Source organism: Pleurodeles waltl, chromosome 1_1 (genome assembly GCF_031143425.1).
Source record: "Pleurodeles waltl isolate 20211129_DDA chromosome 1_1, aPleWal1.hap1.20221129, whole genome shotgun sequence".
In the NCBI taxonomy this organism is placed as follows: Eukaryota; Metazoa; Chordata; class Amphibia; order Caudata; family Salamandridae; genus Pleurodeles; species Pleurodeles waltl.
This window is the reverse complement of record NC_090436.1, coordinates 540,566,183-540,587,571: the sequence shown is the minus strand read 5'-3', so window position 1 is coordinate 540,587,571 and position 21,389 is coordinate 540,566,183.

Sequence of the window (21,389 nt, the reverse complement as noted above, 5' to 3'; positions counted from 1 at the left end):
AGGAGACGGGCCGGTAGGGATGGGGACGACTCAGTTGATGTCTCCGTCTCTTCTTTGCGGGGTTTTCAGCTCAGCAGTCCTTTTTTTTTTCTTGAGGTTGTCAGGAATCTGAAGAGCAGGGTTCAGGGTCACCTCTAAATACTAAATTTAGGAGTGTGTTAGGGTCAGAGGGCAGTAGCCAATGGCTACTGTCCCTGAGGGTGGCTACACCCTTCTTGTGCCCACTCCCTCTGGGGAGGGGGCCACATCCCTACCCCTATTGGTACTAATCCTCAAAAGCAAGATGAAGGATTTCTCAAGGAGAGGGTCACTTCAGCTCTGGACACCTTAGGAGTGGTCCTGGCTGAGGGGGTGACTTCTTCTTGTTTTCCTCATTATCCCTCTGGACTTGTCGCCAAAAGTGGGGGCTCATCCGGGGGGCGGCATCTCCACTAGCTGGAGTGCCCTGGGTCACTGTAACTCCAGGCTTAAAACTTTGAGGCTCACCGCCAGGTGTTACAGTTCCTGCAGGGCGAGGTGTGAAGCACCTCCACCCAGGACAGGCTTTGTTTCTGACCACAGAGTGCACAAAGGCACACACCCCATGTGGTCAGAAACTTGTCTGGAAGTGGCAGGCTGCAACAGACCAGCCAGCTTAGCACTAGCAGTTGGGCTAACATACAGGGGGCATCTCTAAGATGTCTTCTGTGTGCATATTTCAATAAATCACACACTGGCATCAGTGTGTGTTTATTGTGCTGAGAAGTTTGATACCAAACTTCCCAGTAGTCAGGGTAGACATTATGGTGCTGTTGAGTTCGTAATGACAAAGTCGCAGACCATATACTCAGTATGGCTACCCTGCACTCGCAATGTCTAAGAATTGACTTAGACACTGTAGCTGCATAGTGCCCATGCAGCTATGCCCTCACTTGTGGTATAGTGCACCCTGCCTTAGGGCTGTAAGGCCTGCTAGAGGAGTGACTTACCTATGCCTCAGGCAGTGGTTTGTGGGCATGGCATTCTGAGGGGAGTGTCATGTCGACTTTGTCTTTTCTCCCCACCAGCACACACAGGCTGCAAAGCAGTGTACATGTACTGAGTGAGGGGTCCCTGAGGGTGGCATAATACATGCTGCGCCCTTAGGGACCTTTACTGGCCACAGGGCCCTTGGTACCAGGGGTACCTTTTACAAGGGACTTAACTGTGTGCCAGGGCTGTGCCAATTGTGGAAACAAAGGCACAGTTTTTGGGAAAGAACACTGGTGCTGGGGCCTGGTTAGCAGAGTCCCGGCACACTTCCAATCAAAGCTGGCATCTACGCTAGGCAAAACGTGGGGGGTGACCATGCCAATAGTGCCATTTTCCTACAGGTAGGAACTATGGGAAACACATGAGTAATAGACTTGAAATCAGATTGTAAAGAGAGAGATGAATTGCTTGAAGAAAGGTTGGACAGGTAGAACTTAATCCTGCCCAAAAACAGTATTGTAATGCCAACTTCTAAAAGACGTTTAATAAAAATATCTTGGTCCACCAAATCAAAAGTGGCAGACCAATCTAATAAAACCAGATCAGAAGAATTGCTCTGGTCTTCCTTTATGTGCAAATTATAAAGTACCAAGACTAGTATCATACCAGTGCTATGAGACGACTTGAAACCAGATTGGGCAGTGTCTGATATTGAATTAGATGCCAATAAGGAGGAAATATCACCACTCTTTCCAGAACCTTGATGGGAAAATGTGACAGCCAGTGGTAGTAGTGCTAGTATTAACCGGTTCTGTGCCTTGGACGAGGTCACCTCGTCCAAGGCTACAGTTCCCCTGTGCCTTGGACGAGGTCACTGGCCAATTATTTTACGCCCATCTACCCCCGAGGGGGGCAGGATCCACTTAGGTACCAGGGACAACTTCTAAGTTCTTGGTGGTGGGGTGTTTGTCAACTGGCAAAGTGTTTGTATTTGTAATTATAACAATGTATTTCTTCTTTTTCTTCTAGTTCAACGCTTTTGCTTCCTTTGCTGTGGATCTTTGCGGTTTTGGCAGTAGTTGTCCTGCGGTTTGCGTAGTTGCATGTTTTAGGTAAGTGAAAGCAATTTAGTCCAAAGGAGTATTGTTGACATGCATGAATGACATGTTTGTAGGTGGTGTACTAAATGCAGTATTGTGTGTTTGACATTGTCCTTAGATTTGAGCACAGTGATGTATGTGTTGTCATATGTCTAATTTGCTTTTTTCTTTTTTCTTTTTAGTGGGATATCATTGGTGATTGCTATGTCTGTGCAGAGTAGTTGCTTGGTGAGTAGCTTTTTCAAGCAAGTGAGTGGTATAGTTTTTTGTAGTACATAACTCTTTGTGATAAAGCTACACTTTGTTTATTACTTATTTTAGTGCTAGTTGTTGTTGGCAATCCATTTGTTGTTAGTGAGGATCATGGCTAGCCGCAAAGTGACCGCTAGCAGGTTGTTCGCATGCTCTTTGAGTCGTCTTCAGACCATGATTACGACACTGACTCTGCATCTGAGGCAGAGGAGGAAGCAGGAGATTCTGGAAGTGAGTTTTCTGTCCGAGAGTATTCTTCTGATGAGGAAGCTACTCTCAGTGCAGATGAACGGCCTGTGTTAGAGGAGGACATTGATGTGCCAAGAGTGCAGCAGTCTGGGGCTGAAGGGTTTCCCATTAGAAGACCTGACACCTGGATTGCCCCAAACATGGAGCAGCCACAGTTACCTGCTTTTACTGGTCTCCCAGGGTGTAGAGTTAATACGGAAAACTTTTTGCCTGTCCATTTCTTTCACTTGTTTATGGACAATGTATTTTTGGAAGAGATTGTGGAGCAGACAAATGTGTATGCAGAGCAATATTTGCGGGACAACGCTGCCAGACTTAAGCCTCAGTCTAGAGCTACTCAGTGGGTTCCCACATATCTGGAAGAGATGAAAAGGTTTTTAGGTTTGACTTTTTTGATGGGGTTGATCAGGAAGCCGTCACTGGCTTCCTATTGGTCTACTAGTCCCTTGATGGCAACCGCTATATTTCCTGCAACTATGACACGTAATCGTATTTGCTTCTTCTTCGTATGCTGCATTTTGTAGACAATGCTTTAGCCTTGCCACGAGATCACCCTGATTGTGACCGTTTTTTAAAGATTAGGCCTGTCCTTGATCATTTTGTGGATCGGTTTTCAGAGGTCTATGTTCCAGGCAAAGAGATAAGTGTGGACGAGTCTTTGGTCCTTTTCAAGGGGCGTTTAGTTTTTAAGCAGTACATTCCTAGTAGAGGGCACGGTATGGGATTAAATTGTATATGCTGTCAGAAAGCAGTACAGGATATGTGTATAATTTCCGGGTCTACACTGGTAGGGATTCCAGTATTGACCCTCCTGGTTGTCCGGCCACTTTTGGAGTTAGCGAAAAAATTGTGTGGGAACTTGCTAGACGGCTGTTTAACAAAGGTCACCATTTGTATGTAGATAATTTCTACACTGGAGTGCAGTTGTTCAAGGAGTTGTTTAGAGTGGACACTGTTGCTTGTGGCACAATCCGTTCTAACCGGGAAGGCTATCCAAGGGAGCTTGTCTGTAAGAAACTTGTGAGGGGACAGTGCAGTGCCTTGCGGAATATTGAGCTGCTAGCTATGACATTTTCAGACAGGAGGGATGTGTACATGCTATCGACCATCCATGATGAGAGTACTTCCCCTGTGGCTGTTTGGGGTCAGGTTGCGGAAGTGCGCAAACCTGCGTGCATTTTGGACTACAATAGGCACATGGGTGGTGTTGATAGAGTAGATCAGAGGTTGGAACCTTACACTGCTCTTCGTAAGTCTTATGTGTGGTATAAAAAGTTGGCCCTACATTTATTTCATTTGGCAACTTTTAATGCCTTTATTGTATACAAGGATTGTTCACCTGAGTCAAGGATGACATTTGTTAAATTTCAGGAGTCGGTGATAGAAAGCCTTATTGTGGTGGAACCGGCAAGAGTTCCTAGAGTAGAAGTGGTGGAGGATGTGGCTAGATTGAAAGATCGGCACTTTCCAGATCACATTCCTCCCACTCCCAAAAAAGACTTGCCCACAAAGAAATGTAGAGTATGTGCCCGGAGATTAATCCGGAGGGAGAGCCGGATGTACTGCCCCGAATGCCCTTCAAAGCCTGGGCTGTGTGTGCCCAGCTGTTATAGAAGTTACCATACCCAAAAAAACTTCTGGGAAATACCGTGAGCGTAAGCTGTCTGTTTTATATTTTCATATGTTTCACGGTTGGCATCTCTGTCATGTATTTAGTTAGAGCTTTTGTGTTTGTAGTTTTGTGCTTATTTTATAATGAGTGGTTTCTTTGTTGTTTATAAACAAAAAAAAGTGATGGCGGTGTGCGTGGGGTGGGGCTTGGCTGGCGGTGTGCTTGGGGTGGCGGTTGGCTGGCGGTGTGCTTGGGGTGGCGGTTGGCTGGCGGTGTGCTTGGGGTGGCGCTTAGCTGGCGGTGCCAGCCAAACGCCGGTCCACTCTCCCATCAGCTGGTGTGATTCTTGTATCAGGCATGTGGGCGTATGTAAGTGATGGGCCCTTGAGTGGCGCGGTCTGTCGATGTGAGTGTTGTAATGTGCTGGGCCCGTGGCTGGCGGTGTGAATGGTCTTGTGCGTGTCATGTATGAAAGGTGTGTGAATGGACTGTAAAGCCGTTGGTGCTTTGTCGTGGCTTTACAGCTCACGAGCTGTGAGTCATTGGTTCAGTTTTTTACCTTTCAGTTATTAAAAGTGCATTTCATTTTTGTGAAATCTCTTGTTCATAAAATTTGATCCACTGTCCCATCACTCACCCTCGTGCCAAATCCAACCAGTATGTGTGGTAAAAATGACAAAACCTGCTCTGCTGTAATCAGGCATCGCAGCACACCTGTGACACGCTAGGTGCCTCGGGTGGGACCCCGATGATGAAGCATGCCACCAACTTGGTTGGTGGGTGAGGGGTCTTCTTCACATAACCTAAGTGTGTTTCTTTTCACAATTTTAGTGTTTGGCACATCACGGACGTATGTGCACACATCAAAATGATATATTACAAAAATACCTGTGTTTGGGGGGGAGGGCCCACCTATGTTTTTGGTCATGGGTGCGGCCTTCATCTAGGGAAACCTACAAAACCCAGACATTTTTTAAAACTAGACACCCCAAGGAGTCCAGGGAGGTGTGGCTTGCGTGGCTCCCCCAACATTTTCTTACCCAGACTCCTCTGTAAACCTCAATATTTGCATAAAAAAGCATATTTTCCTGACTTTTCTTAGTAGGATCACCGCTCCAGCACAAAATTCCTACTCCCCAGTTTTCCCCTCAGTCTCCCAAGTAAAATGACACCTCACTTATGTGGGTCCCCAAAGCAGAGTCTGTCTAAAGATGTATAAAAGAATATGCCCTTATAAACTCAATGTGCTATCCCCACTATCTCTTCAAGTTTTGGGCCTTATTCTGTTGCAGGCACCTGGCCCACCCACACAAGTGAGGTATCATTTTTATCGGGAGACTTGGGGGAACACTGGGTGGAAGGAAATTTGTGGCTCCTCTCAGATTCCAGAACTTTCTGTCACCGAAATGAGAGGAAAGGGTGTTTTTTTAGCCACATTTTGAGGTTTGCAAAGGATTCTGGGTAACAGAACCTGGTCAGAGCCCCACAAGTCACCCCATCTTGGATTCCCCTACGTCTCTAGTTTTCAAAAATGCACAGGGTTGGTAGGTTTTCCTAGGTGCCGGCTGAGCTACAGGCCAAAATCCACAGGTAGGCACTGTTTTCTTTCAAAAAATGGGATGTGCCCACGTTGCGCTTTGGGGCGTTTCCTGTCACGGGCGCTAGGCCTACCCACACAAGTGAGGTATCATTTTTATCGGGAGACTTGGGGGACCGCTAGGTGGAAGGAAATTTGTGGCTCCTCTCAGATTCCAGAACTTTCTGCCACAGAAATGTGAGGAACATGTGTTTTTTTAGCCAAATTTTGAGGTTTGCAAAGGATTCTGGGTAACAGAACATGGTCCAAGCCCCACAAGTCACCCCATCTTGGATTCCCCTAGGTCTCTAGTTTTCAGAAATGCACAGGTTTGGTAGGTTTCCCTAGGTGCCGGCTGAGCTAGAGGCCAAAATCTACAGGTAGGCACTTTGCAAAAAACACCTCTGTTTTCTTTCGAAAATTTGGATGTGTCCACGTTGCGCTTTGGAGCGTTTCCTGTCGTGGGCGCTAGGCCTACCCACACAAGTGAGGTATCATTTTTATCGGGAGACTTGGGGGAACGCTGGGTGGAAGGAAATTTGTGGCTCCTCTCAGATTCCAGAACTTTCTGCCACAGAAATGTGAGGAACTTTTTTAGCCAAATTTTGAGGTTTGCAAAGGATTCTGGGTAACAGAACCTGGTCCGAGCCCCACAAGTCACCCCATCTTGGATTCCCCTAGGTCTCTAGTTTTCAGAAATGCACAGGTTTGGTAGGTTTCCCTAGATGCCGGCTGAGCTAGAGGCCAAAATCTACAGGTAGGCACTTTGCAAAAAACACCTCTGTTTTCTTTTAAAAAATGGGATGTGTCCACGTTGCTCTTTGGGGCGTTTCCTGTCGCGGGCGCTAGTCCTACCCACACAAGTGAGGTATCATTTTTATCGGGAGACTTGTGGGAACGCTGGACGGAAGGAAATTTGTGGCTCCTCTCAGATTCCAGAACTTTCTGCCACAGAAATGTGAGGAACATGTGTTTTTTTAGCCAAATTTTGAGGTTTGCAAAGGATTCTGGGTAACAGAACCTGGTCCGAGCCCCACAAGTCACCCCATCTTGGATTCCCCTAGGTCTCTAGTTTTCAGAAATGCACAGGTTTGGTAGGTTTCCCTAGGTGCCGGCTGAGCTAGAGGCCAAAATCTACAGGTAGGCACTTTGCAAAAAACTCTGTTTCCTTTCAAAAAATTGGATGTGTCCACATTGCGCTTTGGGGCATTTCCTGTCGCAGGCGCTAGGCCTACACACAAGTGAGGTATCATTTTTATCGGGAGACTTGGGGGAACGCTGGGTGGAAGGAATTTTGAGGCTCCTCTCAGATTCCAGAACTTTCTGCCACAGAAATGTGAGGAACATGTGTTTTTTTTTAGCCAAATTTTGAGGTTTGCAAAGGATTCTGGGTAACAGAACCTGGTCAAACCCCACAAGTCACCCCATCTTGGATTCCACTAGGTCTCTAGTTTTCAAAAACGCACAGGTTGGGTAGGTTTCCCTAGGTGCCGGCTGAGCTAGAGGCCAAAATCTACAGGTAGGCACTTTGCAAAAAACACCTGTGTTTTCTTTAAAAAAATTTGATGTTTCCACGTTGCGTTTTGGGGCGTTTCCTGTCGCGGGCGCTAGGCCTACCCACACAAGTGAGATATCATTTTTATCGGGAGACTTGGGGGAACACTGGGTGGAAGGAAATTTGTGACTCCTCTCAGATTCCAGAACTTTCTGCCACAGAAATGTGAGGAACATGTGTTTTTTTAGCCAAATTTTGAGGTTTGCAAAGGATTCTGGGTAACAGAACCTGGTCAGACCCCACAAGTCACCCCATCTTGGATTCCACTAGGTCTCTAGTTTTCAAAAATGCACAGGTTGGGTAGGTTTCCCTAGGTGCCGGCTGAGTTACAGGCCAAAATCTACAGGTAGGCACTTTGCTAAAAACACCTGTGTTTTCTTTAAAAAAAATGGGATGTTTCCACGTTGCGTTTTGGGGTGTTTCCTGTTGCGGGCGCTAGGCCTACCCACACAAGTGAGGTATCATTTTTATCGGGAGACTTGGGGGAACATAGATTAGCAAAACAAGTGTTATTGCCCCTTGTCTTTCTCTACATTTTTTCCTTCCAAATATAGGAGAGTGTGTAAAAAAGACATCTATTTGAGAAATGCCCTGTAATTCACATGCTAGTATGTTCACCCCGGAATTCAGAGATGTGCAAATAACCACTACTCCTCAACACCTTATCTTGTGCCCTTTTTGGAAATACAAAGGGTTTCTTGATAGCTATTTTTTACTCTTTATATTTCAGCAAATGAATTGCTGTATACCCGGTATAGAATGAAAACGCACTGGAGGGTGCAGCTCATTTATTGGCTCTGGGTTCCTCGAGTTCTTGATGAACCTACAAGCCCTATATATCCCCGCAACCAGAGGAGTCCAGCAGACGTAACGGTATATTGCTTTCGATAATCTGACATTGCAGGGAAAAGTTACAGAGTAAAACGTAGAGAGAAATTTATGTTTTTTTCACCTCAATTTCAATATTCTTCTTTTTCAGTTGTTATTTTCTGTAGGAAACCCTTGTAGGATCTACACAAATGACCCCTTGCTGAATTCAGAATTTTGTCTACTTTTCAGAAATGTTTCGGTTTCTGGGATCCAGCATTGGTTTCATGCCCATTTCTGTCACTGACTGGAAGGAGGCTGAAAGCACAATAAATTGCAAAAATGGGGTATGTCCCAGTAAAATGTCAAAATTGTGTTGAAAAATTGGGTTTTCTGATTCAAGTCTGCCTGTTCCTGGAAGCTGCTGAGTTTAGCACCACAAACCCTTTGTTGATGCCATTTTCAGGGGAAAAACCACAAGCCTTCTTCTGCAGCCACTTTTTCCAATTATTTTGAAAAAAACGAAATTTTCACTGTATTTTGGCTAATTTCTTGGCCTCCTTCAGGGGAACCCACAAAGTCTGGGTACCTCTAGAATCCCTAGGATGTTGGAAAAAAAGGACGCAAATTTGGCTTGGTTAGCTTATGTGGACAAAAAGTTATGAGGGCCTAAGCGCGAACTGCCCCAAATAGGCAAAAAAAGGCCTGGCACAGGAGGGGGAAAAGGCCTGGCAGTGAAGGGGTTAAAGACTTCTTCTAAGCTTGATGAGCTAAAGAAGTGTCCAGGGATGTTTTGCTTATAGCCTGGGTGCTCGCAACATGATATGATGAAGGGGGGATCCACATGAAATAGTGACAGACAATCCCCTGTAATATTGCCTATGACAGTATAAAATGTCCCCAAGGCCAAGGGAGCCATCTCGAGCGATGGAGCAGATTACTTTAATGAATTGCAAATAGAAGAACCTTTGTCATTAATAAAAGCCAGATAGTCGTAAATGGCTTTAGCGGAGAGCTGGGGGGCCTCAGACAATCAGGAGAAGAACACAAATGAGCCACCCTGAAAACCTCTTTAGTCATTTTACAAGAATGTACAATTTTCTATGCATAGCACTCACCCCTCGCCTTACACTTAAGTCTGTCATAAGAACATAACTGTCCACAATCCAATGTGCTTAGAAGGGGAATAATCCTTGCCCCATGCTTACTCCAGTTTTTCACAATAGAGTTGAGCTTCCTTAAGTGTGTTGTTTTATCTTGGAGCTGATGGCCGGATATTATGAGAGATATAAGGTGAAAAAGGTGCAGTCGTAATAAGGGCAAGTTTGATTTTATTGAAAAGCTTAGACACCTAACATCTGAGCGAGCTTTACAAAAGCTCTCAGGAGAAAGACTAGACCATGCTTGCCTGTTAGCAGCCTTAAGAAGATTAATAATTTCGGCACAACCCCCGAATAGGAAACATCTAAAAGAGATCATGAAATCGTCACTCCAAACCAGAGAAATAGCCTTTTCCAGCCTTGGCAAAAATAAGGGCAAACCGTTCCTGGCTTCATGTGTGGGGCCCGAAACTACTTCATAGTGATTTAATTTGGAGATGAGAATTAAAAACGACATCAGTGTCTGGATTGGTGAGAACGTCAACACAAATATTAACATTTCCAACAGCCAGAAGGTGTAAGTGGCTCCACAATATAGCAGCTAAAAAATCACAATAAAGCTGCCAAAGCTGTGATTTATGTGGGGAGTCCTATAGCAAAGAATGACAGTGATGGCTAAAGAATGAAAGAAAACAATAGAAAAACCTAAGACTTTTGCACTAGAAAATAGATCAATTGAAAGAGGGTTATTTATTGTTATCCATTCAAAGTCAATGATGACTTTTACTGGTAAAAATGGTGGTCATTACAACATTGGCGGTAAAAGCCGCATACCGCTGTGCAGAAGACCGCCAACACACCGCCGCGGCCGCGGAATTCCGCCACAGCTATTATGACCCACATATCGGAATCCACCAAAATTCAGACACCCACACAAATCCGCCACACCAAAGGTCAGTGATAAATTGTCGAAAACAAAACCTGCACCGTCACGCCAACAGAAACACACCCATGCTATCACGACCCACGAATCCACGCGGCGGTCTTTCAACCGCGGTATTCCATTGGCGGTACACACCGCCACTCTCAAAATACACACACATCTCCAAAACACCGCCACATTGGACAATTCGAAATACACACACCTGATACACATACACACACCACTCCCACACAATCAATACTATATAAAACACACATCCACATCACCCACAAACCCTTACGACCAAACATTTAGACGAAGGCCAGAGAGACAGCACAGAGGGACAACCCCACCATACAGAGGCACACAACACCATCACCCACACTACTTCCACGCACAAAACACCACACACCACTACATATCACCACACTCATCACCACATACACCACCCCACACATCACCTACACCACCCCATGGCACGGCAAAAACACCCCAGGTTCTCGGAGGAGGAGCTCAGGGTCATGGTGGAGGAATTCGTACGGGTAGAGCCACAGCTATTTGGATCACAGGTGCAGCACACCTCCATAGCTAGGAAGATGGAGCTATGGCGAAGAATAGTCGACAGGGTCAACGCAGTGGGACAGCACCCAAGAAATCGGGACGACATCAGGATGAGGTGGAATGACCTACGGGGGAAGGTGCGTTCCGTGGTCTCTAGGCACAACATTGCGGTACAGCGGACTGGCGGCGGACCCCCACCTCCTCCCCCACAACTAACAACATGGGAGGAGCAGGTCTTGACTATTATGCATCCTGAGGGACTCAGAGGAGTCGGTGGAGGAATGGACTCTGGTAAGTCAAATCTTAACTATCAAATCCCCCACCCTACCTGCATGCTATCACAGCCCCCCACCCTCACCCCCTCCCCTATCACTCCAACTCCTCACATATGTACTACTAACACAAACCACCCATCCCAACACCAAGCCCTGCATGACACAACAAAGCATGGACACCCATCACTAAAACATGCCCACTGCACATACCCATAACACCCCCCTCAACCATCATCACACAAGCCCCCACACAGGAATGCTAGCACTGGGGCACATGCTCACCCACCCATTGCACACCAGGACACACACAGATGCAATAATCATGCTTTTATACCCCTGTAGGATCACTACCCAATGTCACCAGACAGGAGGGTCCAGACATCTCTACCCCACCCACAGAAGAGGCCCACAGTGATGACAGCAGCTCTGTCCAACTGGATCCAGATGACCAGCCCGGACCATCGTGGGCCTCGGGACAGTCGGTTCCCCACACCCAGTCACAGGCCACCACAGACCTTCCACCCTCTGGTAACACCAGCACAGCATCCACCCAGCGGGCCCATACCTCCGTACCCAGGACACGTCAATCAGCTGTGTGTCTACCACTACAGGGAACCCAGGATAACCCACCACCCGAACAACAACAGGGACCTGGGGGCAGTGGTAGTGGGCACACGGTCTAGGGGATGGAGGCCCAGGAACACAGGGGAACTGGGAGGGCTGCTGTGCGGCAGGGGGCGGACAGGCCTAGGGAACCCACTCTCCACGAGGCCCTCTCCTCCATCATGGGAGCCTACCACCACTCCCAGGAGATGATGGCAACGGTACTGGCCAAGTTTAGGAGACCCAGCGCATGCAGGAGGAAGAGTATTTGGGCTTCAGGGAGGAACTCAGAACCATCAGCACTGCCCTGGGCACCATCGTATTGGTGCTGAATGAGATACTTAACACCAGGAGGGACACCGTGGCACGCCAAGGGGCCCCTGACACTAGCATGGGCGAAGAACTGCCCACCACCTCTGCCGGTGCTAGCGGACAGGAGGCACCACCACAGGACCACCACACCAGCACCCCACCCCCTGCAGACGGAGAACCACCCCGCAAGCGGTCCCTGAGATCCAGGAACAGGACAGAGTATGATGCAAAGACCCCCACCAAGAAATGAGACCACCCTGATTGTCATCCCACTGTCCCACTTTGTAACCCTGTCCATATTGGAAGTGCCCCAGCTCCACTTCCTATGCCCATATGGGCAGTGCACCTGTGAGACTAATAGACTGGACTCTGCCATGGACATTCCTCCACCATCACCCATCACCATTTTACCACCCCCCTCCAATATTTAGCACTTCAATAAACACCCTTGAAGCACAAAACAATCTGGAGTCAGTCTGTGATTATGAAAATGTGTATTAGCATTGACAGTGACAAATTCCTTTCTCAAATGTAATGTCAACATACCTATGTCACACATCTCAAGTCCATGAGGAATCTAAGCAGATGACACACGTTGGTAACCACACCTGTGAAACCGTAATGGAAATGTACAACTCAGTTACCATATACTGGTTGAAATCGACAGACAGGATAGAGGTAGAAGTGTGAAAGTACTTGTAGTAGGCATTAATGTGTTCTCACTGTGTGTCACTGGAAATATTTCTGGATAACTGAGTCCCTGTTGTCAATGTCTTCTTCCTCTGCTTCCTTCTCATCACTGTCCACAGGCTCCACAGCTGCCACAACACCGTCATCTGGACCATCCTCCTGCAGAAAAGGCACCTGTCGTCGCAAAGCCAGATTGTGAAGCATACAGCAGGCCACGATGATCTGGTACACCTTCCTTGGTGAGTAGAATAGGGAACCACCTGTCATATGGAGGCACCTGAACCTGGCCTTCAGGAGGCCGAAGGTACGTTCGATCACCCTCCTAGTCCGCCCATGGGCCTCATTGTAGTGTTCCTCTGCCCTGGTCCTGGGATTCCTCACTGGGGTCAGTAACCATGACAGGTTTGGGTAACCAGAGTCCCCTAATAGCCACACACGGTGCCTCTGGAGTTGACCCATCACATAAGGGATGCTGCTATTCCGCAGGATGTAGGTGTCATGCACAGAGCCAGGGAACATAGCATTTACCTGGGAGATGTACTGGTCTGCCAAACATACCATCTGTACATTCATCGAATGATAACTCTTCCGGTTCCTGTACACCTGTTCACTCCTGTAGGGGGTTACCAGAGCTACATGGGTCCCATCAATGGCACCTATGATGTTAGGGATATGTCCAAGGGCATAGAAGTCACCTTTAACTGTAGCCAAATCCTCCACCTGAGGGAAAACGATGTAGCTCCACATGTGTTTCAGCAGGGCAGACAACACTCTGGACAACATGTTGGAAAACATAGGCTAGGACATCCCTGATGCCATGGCCACTGTTGTTTGAAATGACCCACTTGCAAGGAAATGGAGCACTGATAGCACCTGCACTTGAGGGGGGATCCCTGTGGGATGGCGGATTGCTGACATCAGGTCAGGCTCCAACTGGGTACACAGTTCCTGGTGATGATTAAATGTCACTCCTCCATTGTCAACAGATCCACCAGCGGTCGGTACACCGGAGGATTCCGCCATCTCCTCACATGTCCCAGCGGACGGTGCCTAGGAAGGACAACAGCGACCACAGAGTCAAACAACTCAGCGGTATGGACCCACAGTCTACACAGAACACGAAACATAATCCAAAAAGTTGCCTGTATGTGTGTTGAGTCTAGGCCTAGGTATGTGTGACGCAGTTGAAAATAAAGCCATGTGGGCCCCTGAAATGGCGGCTGTCTGACCTCTAAAGTGGGACAATGGGATGTGAGGTAACTGCGCTGGCGTTGTACACCGTCGCGGTAGGCGGACGAAGACCACGGCGCAATGCTGCATTGGTTAACATTGGACCCTATGGGTCCCAGGAGCCAATGACGAAGTGCGCCGGCGGTGATGATACGCACCGCCGCGGACGTCACCGCCGCGGACGTGACCACCATTTTCTATCTGTTGAATCACTCGATACCTGATCTTCAACAGGAGAGGACCTACACTGCAAGTGCTGCTGTGACCTCGGTCTAGAAGAGACAATGGCTCGTGTGTCTGGGGAAAGGGCCCCTGCCTTCACTGCACAGGAGTTGGAGAAGCTCGTGGACGGGGTCCTCCCCCAGTACATGCTACTCTACGGTCCTCCAGACCAACAGGTAAGTACACAGGGAGCACGTTGTATGGTCTTTGCCCGAGTGTAGAGGGCTGGTTGTAAGAAGGAAGGGGCCACAGTTCTGCGTGCATGAAGGACTATGAATGCATGTGCCACATGGCAAGGCTAGGGATGTGGGACACTCACTTCGACGGTGCAGTTGCTAATGACTTCTCTTCTTCCCCTGTACATTTCATGTAGGTCAGCGCCCACCAGAAGAAGGATATTTGGCGTGCCATCGCCAAGGACGTCCGGACCCTGGGGGTCCACAACAGACGGAGCACCCACTGCCTGAAAAGATGGGAGGACATTTGCCACTGGAGCAAGAAGACGGCGGAGGCTCAGCTGGGGATGGCCTCCCAACTTGGGAGGGGTGCCCGTCGCACCATGACCCCCCCGATGTTCCGGATCCTGGCAGTGGCCTACCCTGAGTTGGATGGGCGCTTGAGGGCATCACAGCAGACACAAGGGGGTGAGTACAACATCATTCTGCGGACTTTGCGTGCAGTGAAGGTGTCTGGGTAGGGGAGGAGGGCTGTGGGTTCCACTAGGCCAGGGCGAATTCCGTAGGCTAGGCCCGTCCATAATGCAGGCCATGTGGCACTCCACCCCACCCCACCTCTGTAGAGTGCCAAGTACAGGTATACATGCCCCTGTGTCATCTATGTGTGCAGATGTCCACCATAGCCATATAGGCCATATCCCAGGTACTGCATCTGTAGAGCCCAACAGCGCGGCGTAGTGCAGGGGGCTGCTGTGTCTGTATTGTCCGCCAATGGTAGCGGTAAGCCATGCACTCAACCTCTCTTTCTTCTGTCGTCCCCCCCTTTTTGTGGTCTCCCTGTTCTTGTGTGCATCAGCATCATCAGGCAGAGGTATAGTGGCACCGGAGCACGAGGGAGCTGCATCCCACATGGCCATGGAGGCCCACACCACAGACTCTGAATACACCAGTGGCAAGGAGGGTGAGGGGAGCTTCACGGCAGTCACAGGATCTGCAACGAGGGACACGGATTCCTCCTCCGATTGGAGCTCCCTTGTGGTAGCGGCAAAATCTGTGCCCCCCACTTCTACAGGTACAGCCGCCACCCTCCCTACCAGCACCGCCCTCCCAGCAGCCCCTCAGCCTTCGCCCCGTGCCCGCTCACCCAGGAGGGTGGGCATCACCTTCGCCCCAGGCACCTCAGCCCCTGCCCCTGTCACCTCTGCTGCCCTCAGTGACGAGGCCATTGACATCCTCAGCTCACTCACTGTTGGGCAGTGTACCATTTTGAATGCCATCCAGGGAGTAGAAAGGGAATTGCAACACACAAATGCATTCCTGGAGGGCATTCATTCTGGTCAGGCTGCCCTTCATCGAACCCTGCAAACTCTGGTCTCAGCACTGATGGCAGCCATTGTCCCTGTCTCTAGCCTCCCCCCTCCAACTTCCTCCACCCAGACCCAATCCCCTGTACCCCAGCCTATCCCAAGCACACCATCAGACCAGCATGCACACACCTCAACACACAAGGGAAGCTCAGACAAACATAAGCACCACACATCCCACAGGCACTCATGCAAGCATCACACACATACAGACACAGCAACATCCACTGCCTCCACTGTGTCCCCCTCCTCATCGTCTCCCTCCTTCCTCCCAGTCTTGTCTATACTCTCACCTGCATGCACTACCCCTACAGCCACTAGGTCCCGCACCAGCACACCCACCACCACACCCCGCTCACCTGCACTCACCACCCCCACTACCATTTACACTTCCATTGTGTCCTCTCTCAGTGTGTCTGTGATGCCCCCTCCCAAAGTACACAAACGCAGGCACACACCCACCCAACATACATCCACCTACACGACAGCCTCCAGCGCATGCACCTGCACCCAAAGCCACAAAAGTTACACCTCCTACAACCACCTCCTCTTCCTCCACTCCCAGACCCCCTCCAGCTACCCGTCCCAGTGTTCCTAAGAAACTTTTCCTGACCAAGCTTGACCTCTTCCCCCCCCCCCCAATTCATAGGTCCCGTACTAGCACTTCAGCCAAAAAATATCCGGGACCAGTGGTGCCTGTTGTTAGAGGTATGTGGAGTGCACCAGGGCAGCCAGTGTGACACGGAGCCACAGTACAGCCAGTCCCCCCCCTGTGAAGCACCAGAAGTTGGACAGTGCCCGGCGGGAGTGGGGGAAGACTCCAGCCAGCAAAGCCGCTCACAAGGGCCCCGGGGGGAGTGTCCACTCAGCTGTGACTCCTCCCAAGGTGGGGAAGGGGCAGAAGAAATCGCCAAAGTCTGGGAGGAGCAGCACGGCGGAGAAGACCGCCATCATCCCCGCTGCCCAGGAGGCCACCACCAGCCCCATCGTCACTGGCCAGGAGGCCACCGCCAGAGTCAGTACCCAGGAGGACAGCCCGATCGTCAGTGGCCAGGAGGCCACCTCCAGAGTCAGTGCCCAGGAGGGCAGCCCCATCGTCAGTGGCCAGGAGGCCACCGCCAGAGTCAGTGCCCAGGAGGGCAGCCCCATCGTCAGTGGCCAGGAGGCCACCGCCAGCCACAGCCCAGCTGCCCATGAGGGCCCCGGCAGCCACAGCCCAGCTGGGCAATGAAGGACCGCCATGGCAAGCACCGCTGAACAGGGCAAAGACCGCCATGGCAAGCACCGCTGAACAGGGCAAGCACTGCTGAACAGGTCAGAAACTGCAAACTCAAGCACCGCTGAACAGGGCAAGCACCGCTGAACAGGGCAAAGACAGCCATGGCAAGCACAGCTGAACAGGGCAAGCACTGCTGAACAGGTCAGAAACTGCAAACTCAAGCACCGCTGAACAGGGCAAGCACCGCTGAACAGGGCAAAGTCCGCCATGGCAAGCACCGCTGAACAGGGCAAGCACCGCTGAACAGGGCAAGGGCTGCCAACTCAAGCACCGCTAGCCCATGAGCGGCAGGGGCAGTGACGCAACTGGGACCATCACGGGGAGAGTGATGCACTCTGGGCACCAGTCCCCCTCCAGAACCAGTGGAGACATGCATCCACTACCTCTGTCCTTAACAGGATGAAGCGCTCTGGGCACCAATCCCCCTCCAGAACCAGTGGAGACATGCATCCACTCCGTCTGTCCTTAACAGGATGAAGCACTCTGTGCACCAGTCCCCCTCCAGAACCAGTGGAGACATGATTCCACTACCTCTGTCGTTAACAGGATGAAGCACTCTGGGCACCAATCCCCCTCCAGAACCAGTGGAGACTGTTATCTACTTGAGAGACTGTGGCTTTGCACTCCCCAGGATGGTACAGTGGGCAACCCACCCACTGTAGAGACTTGAGAGACTGTGGCTATGCACTCCCCAGGATGGTACAGTGGGCAACCTACCCACTGTAGAGACTTGAGAGACTGTGGCTTTGCACTCCCCAGGATGGTACAGTGGGCAACCCACCCACTGGAGAGACTTGAGAGACTGTGGCTTTGCACTCCCCAGGATACATCAATGGTCATGGAGCCCCCTCGTGGATCTGGCGTGGTGCACTCATCCGGCTGAGGTGCCCCCCCTTCCCTTCCCCCTGAGGTGCCTGTTGTATTTCTATCTGATGCCCCGGCAGTGTTCTTTCCATTTTGATCAGGTACCTGATGTGGGCCTCGCCCATGCATTTTGGACCCAGTGGTCCACGGACAATGAATGGTGTATTACCTGCACTACGAATCGTGATGTATATTTTGTTGAATGTGTATATATATATGTATATATTTGGTTACTGTATTTTGATATATTACAATGGTTGAACTCATTTCCTTTTGTCTTTGCATTCTTCCGGGGCGGTTGTTACTGTAATGTTTGGATATGCATTGGTGTGTGTGTTGTAGTGGGTGAGGGTTGGGGTGGGGGTGGGGATGTTGCGTGTGTGTGTCCCTGACTTTTGCCTCCCCCTCCCCTATGTCGTAGGTGCAGTACTCACCATTGTCTTCGCCGCCGGCGTTGATGATGGTCGTATATGAGCAGGAAGACTATCGCAGGGAGAATTTGGAGTTCCGGTTCCATGGTGTCGTATTTCCTCGTGGGGTGTGTAGAGGTGAGCATTTTCCCTTTGAAATGGCTGTTTCCGCCGTGTTTTTATCCGCGGTGAATCTGCCCCGGAAAAGGTGGCGGATTGGTAGGTTGTGATACTGTGGGCGGTATATTGTCTCCCGCCTGTCTGTTGGCGTTGACCGCCAAGCTGTTTGTCTGTACCGCTGTGGCGGTCGGAGTGTTAAAGTGCCTGTCATTGTTGGCGGTTTCCGCCACGATCGTAATTGCAAATGTTATCCGCCGGCCTGTTAGCGGTCTTACCGCCGCTTTAACACCGTCCGCCAGGGTTGTAATGACCCCCAATGTGTTTGTTCTTTCATGTAGTGTTGTGATGAATTTACTGTCAATGGAAATTTGCTTCTTAGGCAAAAAGGCATGTATTAAGAGAAAGTAGGTATTTAAATATTGGCAGTGTGTTGTATAGGTACAGGTACATGTGGGTTGGGGTATGGATTGAATTTCACCTCCATTAGCCAAATAAGTGCCTCTGATACTCTTTGAATGTTGTTGGCTGTCCGCAACATTATGATTTTTGAATCATTATTCTTGTTAGTGTATTTTACAGGTTGAGGGCATGAATATTAGGTTCCTGAAATGGTTTTTGGCACTGGTGTGTCCTGCTGTTCTACTCTTTTCTTCCTGTCTTTTGATGGTTCTTCTCAGATTTTGCACAGGTGATATTTCACCAGCTAGTTGTGCTTAGATGTGAGGGCATTGTCTTTAATGATAGTACCTGTATATGCTGTAGAAGTGAAAAACACAGCTTTTAAGTCATACACAAAACCTCTGATTTCAATTTCAGTCACTCAAGGTAGAAGATTATGCTGCCTCATAATTCAGTGGCCTCATCCACAGTAGTATGCCACCTATGACAATCACTGGAAAAATACTTAGTGCATTTTCAATATTTTCTTTCAATAACTGCGTTCTCTTTTGAGTTGTATAGAGGCCATATACAGAGGCTTCCCTTTTTGTTAAGCTGTAAAGGAAATTTCACTTCACGTCTGAAAAATATTTTAAATGTATATTTTAATGAGATGTTTTTAATTAGGGGATATAACATCTCAGGTTGTTTACAATTATACAAAACATTAATTTACAAAAAATAGTTTGGGAACTTGTTAATATACTTTTTTTTAAATAATCTCTCAATATAATGTATTTAATTCTTCTTTGTGTTCCTTGACAGTATTTTTAAACCAATCCAAAATGTCTCCAGTGTTGTATCTGGTGGAAAAATATAACAGGGTACATCTATTTATAGTAATATATGTAACTTAATTTTTAGTTTGTTCGTTGGTGCTATGTTAAATATATTGGCCCTCATTCTGACCTTGGCGGTCTTTTCGCGAGACCGCCGAGTTACCGCCGCGGTGAAGACCGCCGACCGCGGCGGTATGTCGCTGTGCGCATTCCGACCGCTGGGAGCGTTCCGCCGGGAAACCGCCAGCAGCCACACTCGCGGTCGGCGGAAAAGTGGAGACTGGTCAACCTCCACCGCCACGCCAGCAGAACACCGCCCACAGAATTACGACCCACATATCTGTGTGGCGGTCTTCTGTTGGCGGTGTTCTGTTGGCGGTCACCTCCCCATGGCTCCCGTCGCCTCCCGGAGGACCAACGCACAAGGTAAGTTGACCGTCCGTGAGGGGAGGGGGAGGGGGGGTGTTGTGTGATGTGGGCGTGCATGGGGGTGTGCGTGTGAGTGTGTAGAGGGGGTGTGTGAGTGCGTGTATGCGGGCGGGGGGTGCTGCTGTGTCTATGGGTAATGTGTGCTGTTCGGCAGGTGCGCATGACTGCATGTATGTGTGCGGGTATGTGTCCCCGTTGTGTATGTGTGTGTAGGGGGTGTGTATATGTGCATGTTGGGGGTGTGTGCATGTCGGGGTGCATGTATGTGCATGTCGGGGTGGGGGTGGGGAGGGGGTTCGTACCACCTCTGGGGGGTGGCAGGGGGGTGGAGGGTGTGGGGGGAGGACTCGGGTGGGTAGTGGGGGGTGGGGGAGACCCCTATCAGTGTCAGGGAAGGAATTCCCTGGCCCCGATAGTGCTTACCGCCATGGTTCGCATGGCGGTTCCCGACCGCAAGAAACCGCGGCGGTAGGCAGGGTCATGATACCGTTGGCGGTCTTGGGACGACCGCCGGCCCGGAGTACGCAAACTCCAGCCCGGCGGTCATGACCGCCGTGGCGGTCGGAGTGGGGAAGTGGCGGGCGATCGCGGCGGTGACCGCCGCGGTCAGAATGCCATTTTTCTGACCGCCGGTCTGTTCGCGGTCCGACCGCCGCCTCTCCGCCGACCGCCAGGGTCAGAATGAGGGCCATTGTGTCTAGTTGTTTTTGTTTATATTTGTTTTTATTGGCACTTCAGATAAAAATCCAGTGACACAGAAAACATAACTTCAAAATGTAGCAGAAGGTTTTCCGGTGAGCACGTCAGTCAAGCAAACTGATAGTCTAAAGTAGACAAACAATGCATTTGTGGTCCCACAGGGTGTTAGCATTCACTGTTAATCCCAGTAAAACTCAACAACATACCCAACAAATAAACATTTGTTTTTTAGTTAGAGAGAAACAATCTCCCACCACTCCCCAGTTCCTCTGTTTAGTGACCTTCAATTGAACCACAGAGTCGCAGTCCAGTGGTAGTCATACCATACAACATCAAACCCACCCCCCCAAAATGTGCAGCAATCTTCCTAGTGCAGCTGAATGCCAATAGGTTTAGGTGTCTCAGTGCCTTATGGGCTTAGGAGACATTGTTTGATTTCTCTAGGGATTGTCCAACCTGTGGCCCTATGATGGAGCAATATGTCTGTCCAAAAAATAACTATGTGAGAGCAGCACCACACTACATGGACAAAGTCCACCGGCGTATGCCCACATTGCGTACACCTAGAGTCCCTGGCCTGGTAAATAGTGTGTAGGATTTTGGGTGAAAGGTATGTAATGTGTATAATGTTATATTTACAAATTTTAATCTGGGGTTAATGGAGACTTTGCACTCTTTACAAAGGATTTGCATCCCATTCTGTGGGTGTGATGGGAAATTCACATAGCTGCCACCATGCATTCTTAACTATCAGGGGAGGCCGCAGTCTGTCTGTTCAGAGGGTATAATATAAGTGAATAATTTCAATTGCGCT